The sequence below is a fragment of the Engystomops pustulosus genome, chromosome 1 (assembly GCF_040894005.1).
Source record: "Engystomops pustulosus chromosome 1, aEngPut4.maternal, whole genome shotgun sequence".
NCBI lineage: Eukaryota > Metazoa > Chordata > Amphibia > Anura > Leptodactylidae > Engystomops > Engystomops pustulosus.
This window is the reverse complement of record NC_092411.1, coordinates 181738012-181749842: the sequence shown is the minus strand read 5'-3', so window position 1 is coordinate 181749842 and position 11831 is coordinate 181738012. Positions and strand designations below refer to the sequence as shown.

The following is an 11831-nucleotide window of genomic DNA, read 5'->3' as shown; positions in this document are numbered from 1 at the left end:
GTATATAATATATAATACAATATTGATTCTGTAAACGTTTTTCAAATGTTTTCTTAGAAAGCATGTTATCGTTTTCGATCATGTAATTTGAATGATAAGAATCAATTTCCTGGAAAAGCATACAGCCAAATAATGAGATGAATTCCTGTGCTGAAAACCAAAATTGTTGGGGCTGTTTTATACATTTACATGTGTAGCACTCGCCGAGGTACTGGTATATAATGAAATGTATTTGCAGAACATTCTGCCAAACTGGTTTTCACAATACAATCAAATTATCTACTGAGGAATTGTATTCCACATCTATAAGACAATGGAAGCTAAAAATTAGATTCAGGATTCCATTTTTTATGAAAGTAATATAGTTTCACAAACTTGCTCACCATTCTTTGTGCCACTACAGCTCGTAAGTGCAGTTCATATCTTTTCTGTGCTCTGCACCCACCACATTTCCATTCGAAGTTTAAAAAAACTGCCTCAAAAAGATCCAATATTCAGAGAAAAAGCTGAGTAAGGAAACAATGGGGTAAATTCATGAAAGGACACCAACCATTTAAAAAATGTGTAAAAAACCATGCAAATACTCACCAACGCTCCTCTTGATGTTGATCCCGGTGGTGTCCTTCCATAAACTTGATCACCTAGAAAAGAAACTTACAAATAGCAACATGGAGCATGAGGATAAGATGTCCGGGCTGCTAAATAAGCCCACCCCCATAGCGAGGACGTCACGTAAGAGGGGTGGGATCACGGTGGAATACTGGCAGTGTGCAATAGACAGGCTCCCGCTGTAACAGCTGGGATCACATGGATCCTGGCTGTTTAACCATATAGATGCTGCGGTCATGGTGACCATGGGGTCTACAGGGCATTACAGGCACTACAGTGCAGTGCACGAAGGTGCCGATTGTTGCTATGGCAGCCCCGAGGTCCGATGAGGGACCCTATAGTTGCCGGTAGTAAATGCTTGTTAGATCATGTTGAATGCACAATCTAACAGTGCAGCTGTCAGCCTATGCAAAATGATAACTTCTTCATTTCCCACCCTTGGACAAAATAAGTCCATCAAAAAAAGTGAAAATCACCCAAAAAACACTGTATCACCACATTCGTAAAAACCCATACAATAAAATAATATTGTCACTGAGCCCGTATGGTTAATGCTGTAAAAATCGTTAAAACTCAACAAAAATGATGAAATGTTCACATCTGACCTCATAAAAACAGGATAAAAAGTGATCAAAAAATATTTACCCCGACATAATACCAAGAAAAAGTACAGCTTGTCCCACAAGAAACAAGTTCTAAAACAGCTCTGTATACAAAAAAAAATAAAAATGTTATGCCCATTAATACATGGTGATGCAAAGACAAGCAAATGTATCACAAAATGAGTTTTATATTCTGCAAAACAAGTTATCCATAAAAAGGTATGATCATCATAATCATGATGCGCAGCCATAGAATAAAAATAACACATTATTTTTATGATATGGTGAACAGCAGGAAAACAAAGCTAACAACTATATATAAGAATTAATGATTAATGAGTTAATAAAATCTCATTATTAGATATTGAAACCCTCCTAAATGATGTACCTGAAAAGTGGATCTCATCCACAAAAAATCATCTCCAATATGTCCAAATTACGAAAAAAATAAACCTTTTATATCCTGTAAAATGTGACAATGGAAATCTGCTCTGGATGGAGCTCCTTCCCTCTTATGCTCAGCCTTGTGCCCATACAGCAGTTTACCAACACGTATGGGGGATCCTCATCCTCAGGAGGAATTGGGTATCAAACTTTGTGGAGTTTTTCCTCATTTCATTAATTGTGATAAAAATTTAAAACTTTGAAAATTAATAATTTTTGAAATTTATGAAAGTTTTTTCATAACTAAACAGAAAAGATATCATCAAAATTTTTCTATTGATTTGAAATACAACGTATGACTAGAAAACAATGTCAGATACCTGGATATGTTGAAGTGTTACAAAGGTATAGACTCTTATAATGACAAAGGGCAGATTTTAAAAAATCAGGCTTGGTCCTGAAGACCTAAAATGGCTTAGGCACGAAAGTGTTAAAGAAACGTACATTTTTGATAATAATCTCTTAGTGCTGTTTTTATTTTTCTTTATGTCTAGATGAGAGCATTAAAATTGAAAAACATAGGAGACCAATAAACCTTTCTACTCTATATATTTTACCATTCTGATGGTTCTACTGACTGGTCCTAGGTTTCTAAACCTGCTGTTTCTAACCATCTTGCACATTTACAAGTCATCTATTTTATTTCCCTGTACTTTACTAAGATGTCATCATCAGTACCTCAAGTAGATGTTAAACAATACCTGTCACCAGAATGTTACCCCTCCTCACCATATTACCTAATATTATCTGCCACTGAGAAAATGAGTAAACATGAGTCAACTTCTAAAGAGAAGAGTCAGGTTTTCTCCAGGCTGCCAATGAACCACCTTCTTTTAATTGACTGCTCAGTATCTCTTCAAATCTCACCTGAGCTGACAGGATGTCTGCTTCCTGTTAACATGGACAAAAGGAGAAAAAAGTATGGGGCAAGATTTTAATGGTGGGAGAAGGCAGATTTAAGCAGGGACGTCTGTGCTGCACTTTACAACAAAGGCACAGTGGGGTGGGGAGATGAGTAAGGTTTATTGTACCTGTTCTGGATGGCAGGTTCCCTTTAAAGTATGCAATTTTTACCCTGAATATTTCCTGTTCACAGGAGACTATTCTTAAAAAATGGAACCAAAAATATAAACAAAATGTTTTTACTTTCGCTATTTTTTGCACAACAGTAGGAAATATCCAGCAGCAGTTTATTTTTAGTATTCAGTGCTGCTGCAGCAGAGAAGTTAGAAATAACTGTACCATATTGCCTTTGCAGTTCTGGACTGTGTTTTGTATCCTACTATGTACAATATATATGTACAACTTTGTACTTTAACTTCTAAACACTGTCATGCCTTTGATTGACAGCAGAGGGTGTACAGAAAGCTGTTTTTTAATGGGAAAGAAGCTCAGGAAGAGTCAGTGTCACAATGATCTACCCACAGGTCCCGCCCCCATGCGATTATGTTATTTATGGTTCTCTTCTGGTATGCCTTAGCATGGAATTATAGCAGCTGCCATAGAAGTACAACCAGTGTAAACCAGTGTGCGACTTTGAAGCCATCAGAGCAGAAGTCCTTCACATGTGTCATACAGGTAATTATATCTATTATCTATATAGAATAATTATGCTTAGTGATCATTTGGGATATTATCTAATAAAAAAATCATACCTCTTGCGCCCTCCAAATTTTCTGGTAACCCTAGACATTTCAAAACTTTATACTTTGACAAGATCATTTTGCTTAGACAGTAATATTTTATAATATATAAATATGTATAAAAATGACATTTTGATCATAAACGGTTAATGTAGAATCTCTGTACAAATAAGCACAAGAAAGTTTGTCATAGGTTTAGAATTTGCCCAGATTATCTTCCTTTCAGGCTTTATATCCAACAGTCCATCTTTATAGCAGGAAATAAATATTTGCACTGGCATAAAACCTGTCTCCGGACTTTTGTTATGAGTATGTACAGGTTTATGTGACAACTAAAACACAATTCAATTTGATTTCTTAAAGTGAAAGTACCAGCTCTCAAATGCCCCACAAGTTAAAACAGCAATATAGACAGTTTATAGTACGCAAAAGAGTGCAATTTAATAATGATAGGATGTGGCTTTGAGTGAAAGGGTTGTGTGCAACAGTTTTGGCTCATTTTTCTGTTGTAAACAGATCTACAATAGACAATCTTAACCTTCTTCGCAACTTCCAGAGGACTATATATGTTCTATTATCACATACCCCATGTAGATAGCTTGTGTATAGACATCATGAAAATGGCCCACTCCAAATGGCTAAATCTTCAGAACCATGGTATATAGAAACAAAAATTAGATTTTCAAATACAACTTGTCATTCTCTTATTTAGCTTTAACAGTGGTGCTGTGAGACGTAGCAAAACAAACCAGATATCATATTAAAGAGGCTATTTTCCTTTTAAATATGTCACTAAAACACTGTTCCCTCACTATTCCAAAGATTTAATCGTGCTGAAGGCAGAATGGAGAAGGAGTTATACAATTTGAAAAAAATACATGCACACTCTGCATCTTTAGTTAAACCTTTGGAAAGGTGATGTATAGACACCTTACATATTTTTTTACATATTTTGGTAAAGATAATTCAATTTTACTACTAAAAGGCTCATTAAACAAAAAAAGCTTACTTTCTCACATTTTAGTAATTTGTCTGCTAACTCTATAAACAAAAAACTTGTTATTAGTAAAACTATGCTATCAACTTAAAGTCTTACATGTCATGAAAGAAACATCAAAGTAAATATTGTTATGATATGTAAAGCTATTCCAAAGATCTTGTCTTTTATAGAAGCGCATAGCAGAAATTCAAAAATTGACCTTGACATTCTGGCACCAATGAACCTCTGTCATGAAGGCGTTAAACTAAGCCAGAATCATACACCATGGTAAAAAAGGCTCAGTAGAAGTCTGTCAAGTCCAAATTGCACTTTTGGACACTGATGAATCTGACCTACTGATTCTGTGTCCCAGCACTATTTTAATTTAGAAAAAAAAATTATATGGAAAAGAAGTACCGGTAGATATATTCCGCTATACAGAATATTTATTTTGACATTTAAAGCCAGGCATATGTCTACATATTCAATATAATAATCCTAAAATACATCTGGAATAAAACATACTAAATGACAAAAACAGTGCTCTTGTTAAATTTATTTTGCATTATTTTTAGGTTTACGGTCTTGCAATCCAATCTACCTCATGTTATTAATAAATTAAACAATTAACAGTTTACCTCTCCATTCATATTTCCAGGGTTATATTCTGTCACAGAAAAATAAAACTGAAAACAGATCTGTCACATGACACCAGTTGCTCTCAATGGCCCAGATACGGTGGGGCACATTTACTTACCTGTCCGCTGGAGTTCACTGAAAGTGCATTGTCTGACGTGATTCACTAAGATCATGCAACCGATATCCAGCATGTGACGCTTCCCCGCTCAGGTCCGCTGGAGTTCACCATCTTTTAAGTGGTTAATGTAAGTGCATTGTTTTGCAACACAATTTGAAAGTTAAATCCCGCGCTCAGTCCGAATCAGTCAGATCGTTCGACGGCACGCCCCCAATTTGTGTCGCATGGCAGCCAGCGCAGCTACGCCAACAAACGATCATGTGCGACACAACCCCAGTGCAGACACCTGTTAATTACCTGTCCAAGCCGTGAAATCCCCGACAAAGGTGCAAAGTCTAACTAAAGTGAGCAGCGCGGCCCTTACTAAATGAGCCCCAGTATATCAAAAGTGAGGCAAACTGCCTTGGTGCAGTTTTTGTCACGAATGTGCAGGGTGCGCCAGATTATTGAATACTGGCGAACAGTGTGCACAAAGCCTGATCTATCAAAATATAAAAGTGTTTTTTCCCGGTGGTAAACCTTGAAGTGGATAATACATAGACCAAGTGAGCATGAGATTCCATTTATATTGGGGTAGTGAAGTATATCTTTTCATTGCACATTTGCCCCATATGTGATCTCCTCTTTAATGCACACTTGCCCTATATTAGAGATCTCCACCTTATCTATCCACTCACATTTGTCAGCATGAGACAGTGTAATCACTAGAGTGTTTGTATTCCATCTGATTTCTCACGCACTGTGCACAGAGGTCCAGTGAACATGAAACACCTTTTTCTATTAGCGATATCACAGGGTTAATGATAAGGACACCGGACGCTGTAGCTAAGCATCCTTTTATGCCATCCAACTCCTCCCCTTGAACCACACATCTTTGAAAAGCTTCCAATCTGCATTCGGGTATGATCAGAGAGCCTAATATTGTTCCTCCCCACAGTGCTGCGTCATCCTGGAGGATGTGGCATCGCATTGTCTTGGTTAAACTTCCCAACTGCTCGTTAACACTTAATTTCTAATCATGGTGGCAACTCAGTGCATTTAGGCATGTAGACATGGTCAAGACAATCTCCTGCAGTTCAAACCGAGCATCAGTATGGGAAAGAAAGGTGATTTGAGTGCCTTTGAACGTGGCATGGTTGTTGGTGCCAGAAGGGCTGGTCTGAGTATTTCAGAAACTGCTGATCTACTGGGATTTTCACGCACAACCATCTCTAGGGTTTACAGAAATTGGTCCGAAAAAAAAAACCATCCATTGCGCAGCAGTTCTGTGGGCGGAAATGCCTTGTTGATGCCAGAGGTCAGAGGAGAATGGGCAGACTGGTTCGAGCTGATAGAAAGGCAACAGTGACTCAAATCGCCACCCGTTACAACCAAGGTAGGCAGAAGAGCATCTCTGAACGCACAGTACGTCGAACTTTGAGGCAGATGGGCTACAGCAGCAGAAGACCACACCGGGTGCCACTCCTTTCAGCTAAGAACAGGAAACTGAGGCTACAATTTGCACAAGCTCATCGAAATTGGACAGTAGAAGATTGGAAAAACGTTGCCTGGTCTGATGAGTCTTGATTTCTGCTGCGACATTCGGATGGTAGGGTCAGAATTTGGCATCAACAACATGAAAGCATGGATCCATCCTGCCTTGTATCAACAGTTCAGGCTGGTGGTGGTGGTGTCATGGTGTGGGGAATATTTTCTTGGCACTCTTTGGGCCCCTTGGTACCAATTGAGCATCGTTGCAACGCCACAGCCTACCCGAGTATTGTTGCTGACCATGTCCATCCCTTTATGACCACAATGTACCCAACATCTGATGGCTACTTTCAGCAGGATAATACGTCATGTCATAAAGCTGGAATCATCTCAGACTGGTTTCTTGAACATGACAATGAGTTCACTGGACTCGAATGGCTTCCACAGTCACCAGATCTCAATCCAATAGAGCATCTTTGGGATTTGGTGGAACGGGAGATTCGCATCATGGATGTGCAGCCGACAAATCTGCGGCAACTGTGTGATGCCATCATGTCAATATGGACCAAAATCTCTGAGGAATGCTTCCAGCACCTTGTTGAATCTATGCCACGAAGAATTGAGGCAGTTCTGAAGGCAAAAGGGGGTCCAACCCGTTACTAGCATGGTGTACCTAATAAAGTGGCCGGTGAGTGTATGTCTTGAATTATATTGTATTTCCAGCAAACCAAATAAATACCGATACCAATATCATCAGGACCAGCGACAAGTTATCGAGACCCCATTCCACTATCATGATAACCTAGATTCCAGCAGTGGTTTCATATAGTTGCAATACTTGTATATGTTGTCAATAGATTGATAGTCCCGGAGCTGAGATGTAGTCATTAGCTTGGAAACTCAGACATGTAAACCACACATATCTCTGGTGAATAAGCCATCAGTGAAGACCATTACAGAAAACGGCCAAAGCTGTTATTTTCATTTAGCCCACCCGATGCTACACATTTGAGTTTGTGTATCCTTCTGCACTCCGCAAGTGCGGTTTCCCATGAATTTGATGGCTCTAGGGTCCAAGTGCTCCTTTAAATGCTTTCTGTAAGCAATAGTTCAGATATCCTTTCTGTAGAAATCGCAAGCAAAGTTCATCTGTTTCTTGCTTAAATGCAAATTGTCCACTCGGGATACCTTTTCTTAATGAGTAAAGGTGCGTACTGTCCCACCTCAATAGACTACTTGTGGGAACCTTCTTCCTAAAGATCCGTTGTTAGATAGCCGTTATCTCTCTTTCGGATAGTTACATCCGAAAAGGAAACAGGCATTAGATTCACATTGATAAGTGAAAAACAGTTCTTGAGATCTAGGAGTTATCCTACTAAATTGCTACTCCTTAGTGGGTATTGAAGCAGAATGGGGTTCTTTTCTAAAAAAAAGAGGAAGATGATGTGGCCACCTCACTTGGTCCTCCCTTTCATGAATTATGGGGATTCCCTTTTTTAGAGGAGCATCTTATTTTTCCCCTCTCCCCATAGCTTTGCCTCCTCTTCCTCCGCTCAAATAGTACCCCATTAAGGGGCTATATTATCTCTCTCAAAATCCGAAATTTCTGTTTCCAATGAGGGCAGATTTGGTTCAACCCCTTTATTATGTAATCTGGGTAAAAAAAGAAGAGGCCCTATTCTTCCTAAATTATAGGGAACACATTTAAACTGATGTTTCGTTTTGAAGAACCAGTGCTTGATGCTCCCTCTGCCCTTCACGACAAGAGTCTCCAACCTCTGACAGCGTGAGCGGATAATCGTGATAAATTCCTTGCCAATTACTGGCTATAGCGAATGCATTGCTGGTACAGAATGGTGAATGGGAATACTACTTGTTGCTCCCATGTCCACTTGGTGTGGGGGTGGCGTAAAAGGGGAAAATGTTGCAATTATAGCAAACCCCCCTCCATTGTGATTTACCAAACGTAAAATTATGGGGTTCATATAACACAAAAGATCATAAAATCACTGTTATACTTTACCCAGAAGCACAGTAATCCTGCATAATAAAATATAGGGAGCTTGTTCATAGCATGCTGTATGTGGATCTGATATGTTCCCCTTTAAGGTAACACTAGACCGAGGCTAATAACTACACTACTCATATGTATGTAAATTGAGTGAATTAACTAAAATAAACATTGTTTGTTCCAAAAGTAAACGCACATCTAGTACATCACAGATTTTATTTTACACTCAAAACACTATAGTTTATCTGGTGGCATCAAGCTATATCAAAGGTTTTCTTTAGAAATCGTTTTATACAATTTATTAATTGGCACCATATTAGGGATACATAAAGCCTACAGATTAACTAGAGGATGTCACTGGTTGCAGTGACAAGCACTTGTGCACTTTAACTGCAATAAGAGGATGTCAATGGTAAAATGCATCCATTTTTTTTAAAGGGAACCTGTCAGGTTCATCTAGCCCCCCCCCCCCCCCTCCAAAGCGAAGGTCCTTTCTCATTTTCTGTAGTGAATGGCTCTGCATGATGATATTTAAATTAATCAGCGGCTCCTGTGAATTATAAAATGAACCTCCCATTCTGCATTGTAATCCCTCAAATTGAATCACCCGGGTGTTCCTGAGCTGTCCTGAGTCAGGCTGTAACACCCCCTTCCTCATCTGTTCTCTTGTAAGCACACCCCCTGCAGACCTCCTACACATGTGATTCATATCCCCTTTTTCTGCTGCCGAGGTGTGTCAAGCTAGCATGTTGACAAGAGGACAGAGGAGGAAGGGGGTGTTACAGCCTGACTCAAGACAGCTCAGGAACACCCGGCTGACATAATTCACAGGAGCCACGGACTCATTTCAATATTACCATGCAGAGCAACTAACTACAGTAATTGAGGTAAGACCTTTGGGTGCTAGATGTGCCTGACAGGTTCCCTTTAAATACTAACTTGTTGTCAGCATTGACAGTGACATCTATCACAGTCACTGTGTGGCCGGCAGCTGAACTTAGCCCAGCCCAGCATGGGACGCTGGGAAAGCCCACAGAGGCAAGTAAATGTTTTTTTAAGCAGCCCCCTTCTGGCCATACATAATTATTTTTTAATGTCTCAGACAACCCCTTTAAGGTCTGATTCCCTGTGACAGAATTTTGTTGCTTATATAAATTATGCACATTGTCTATTTGGAAAGCTACCCTTCTAGAAGACTTTTCAATGCCAATTTGGATGGTCCCTCAGTAATTGTGATGAAGGAGCAGGGGGGAGGGTGAAACAGTGTAACAGCCTGTAAAGCTAGTGTCAGGTTCGCTAGGGAGATTGCTGGGACTTCTGGTTCTTCTGGTGGTACCAGCAGCGTTCTCCGAACCCCGGCGCGTATCCGCGCAAACTCCACCTCTCGTCCTGGGCAGCGGCTGCTAAGATCTCGCGCTGTCTAGGAGTGGCTGGGACTTTGAACCTCTGCTTGGTGCCTGGTTGTTCTGCACCATGAGGGGTTAATTCCCAGATTCTGTCCAGCTCCTATCAGGTTCTGGAGGTGGAGTTCTGGCTGCATAAATTGCAGCTTCACTAGTCACCTGTGCCAGTGTTTGAAAATCCCTTTCTCCACTCGCTGCTACTAGGTTGTATTGCTCTGTATCTGAATTTGTTGTTACCTCGGCTAGTTTTTGACTTTGACTCTTTGCCTACTGATTTTGCTATTGACGTACCCTCTCGTTGTGACTCCGGCTTGTTTACGATTCTTTTGTGTTTTATGTTTGTCAGTCTGTTTGTGTTTCCCTTCCCTCACGTATCCAGCGTATCTCGAGTCTTCAAGTAGTCGCCCCACGGTTTAGCGTGGGGGGGCTATAGGAAGGGACAGAGGTTGGGGCAAGCTCAGGGCACACTATCCCCTGTCCTTTGTGTACCAATCCTAACAGCTAGACATCATGGGGGCTAGCCCCACAGGTTCATTGCTACCCTTTTAAAAGTCGATTTTAGAAGGAAGTAAAGTGGGTGGCACGGTGGCTGAGTGAGTAGCACTTCTGTATGTTCTCTCCGTGTTTGTGTGGGTTTCCTCCGGGTACTCCGGTTTCCTCCCACACTCCAAAAACATACTGTTAGGTGGTGTAGATTGTGAGCCCCATGGGGACAGGGACTGATTTGGCAAGCTCTGTGCAGCACTGTGTTATCTGTGTGTGCTATATAAAGAATTATTATTAATGGATAACAAATATAAGAAGATTAACACAGTCACATTGCTGGGATCTACGAGTAAATGTTCCTGGGTTATCATGCTTGATTTTAATGGTAGATTTTGTTTAAATCCCACTAATGGTTCTAGGGTTTGCTATATGGTGGATTCAATGGGAAGCTGCAATAGACCATTTGAGATGCAGATTCTTATAGTTTTCCTATTTGAATACTTCATGGAACATTCTTAATGCTTGTTTATTTCATCAACATTCATTTGAATAGGGATGTACTGCAGAAGCCAACAACTCCTTAACAGGAGTTTCAGAGTAGGTTTGAGTTGTAGCAAATGTATGAGCAAGTACTAACAGCACTTATAAGTGGAACGGTTTCTATCAATTTATTCAAGAAAAATTCAATAGAATTCTAACATAGTATAAGGAATAAACAAATGTAAAATTTACCAAGTGAATTTATGACGTTTTTATTCAGAGCAGTTTATAGGTAATTTACTCTACAGGCCACTCTCTATAAATAAAAAGAGCCCCCCTCTCTTACTCCGGACATTATTAAAATATATATAGCGTCCCCAAATTAATTAGAGCAATTGTAGCAGAAAGGGTCATCTCAAATAAAAAATATTATCTACTACATATAGTACTTCTGGATATGTAGATTAAAGTGCATGTAGCACCATCCCACTAAATTGGGCTAGACAGTGCAACTATTTCAGTTATTACATTACAGTAGAGTATCTTTCAAATTTCAATATAGTGACTGTGTAACACTATATCAGTGTGGGGATTAGAATGGGGATTAGGATGCCATGATTCTCTTTTTTTGTTTTACATTCCTAGTGTGAACTGTGCTTTATGTTACTGGATGTGTTTGAGACTAATTGCACCACACCCAGTTCCTCTGCAGCCATGCTCTTGTCCATAGTTAACTTGTAGCTCTGCTACAGTCATCTGCGCCTGAGGCTCTCTGGCTACATATATATATATATATATATATCCAGCTTACAACTAGTACATTGCTGGTTATATATTCTGGTTAGCTCCATATTATCTTCTCTTGCTATTCTTCTGTATTACTGGTGATCCAATATTGGATTATGTATTTTGACTATCACTCTGTATTCTCCTTTTGTTCCATATTT

At 39.6% G+C, this 11831-nt stretch overlaps 1 protein-coding gene and 1 long non-coding RNA gene across 2 annotated transcripts in view; one reads left to right on the top strand and one right to left on the bottom strand.

The window, feature by feature from the left end:
* Positions 1–382: 382 nt before the first annotated feature.
* Positions 383–11831, bottom strand: part of LOC140069065 (uncharacterized) — a 39083-nt gene continuing 27634 nt past the window's right edge. The window contains exons 2-3 of the long non-coding RNA XR_011848705.1: positions 589–641; positions 383–506 (exon numbers count right to left, since the gene is read on the bottom strand). This is a non-coding gene — a long non-coding RNA (uncharacterized lncRNA). The remainder of the gene's footprint in view (positions 507–588; positions 642–11831) is intronic.
* Positions 3112–11831, top strand: part of SLC20A2 (solute carrier family 20 member 2) — a 75262-nt gene continuing 66542 nt past the window's right edge. Inside the window, exon 1 of the mRNA XM_072114372.1 lies at positions 3112–3233. The gene's annotated coding sequence lies outside the window, so the exon portion shown is untranslated. The remainder of the gene's footprint in view (positions 3234–11831) is intronic.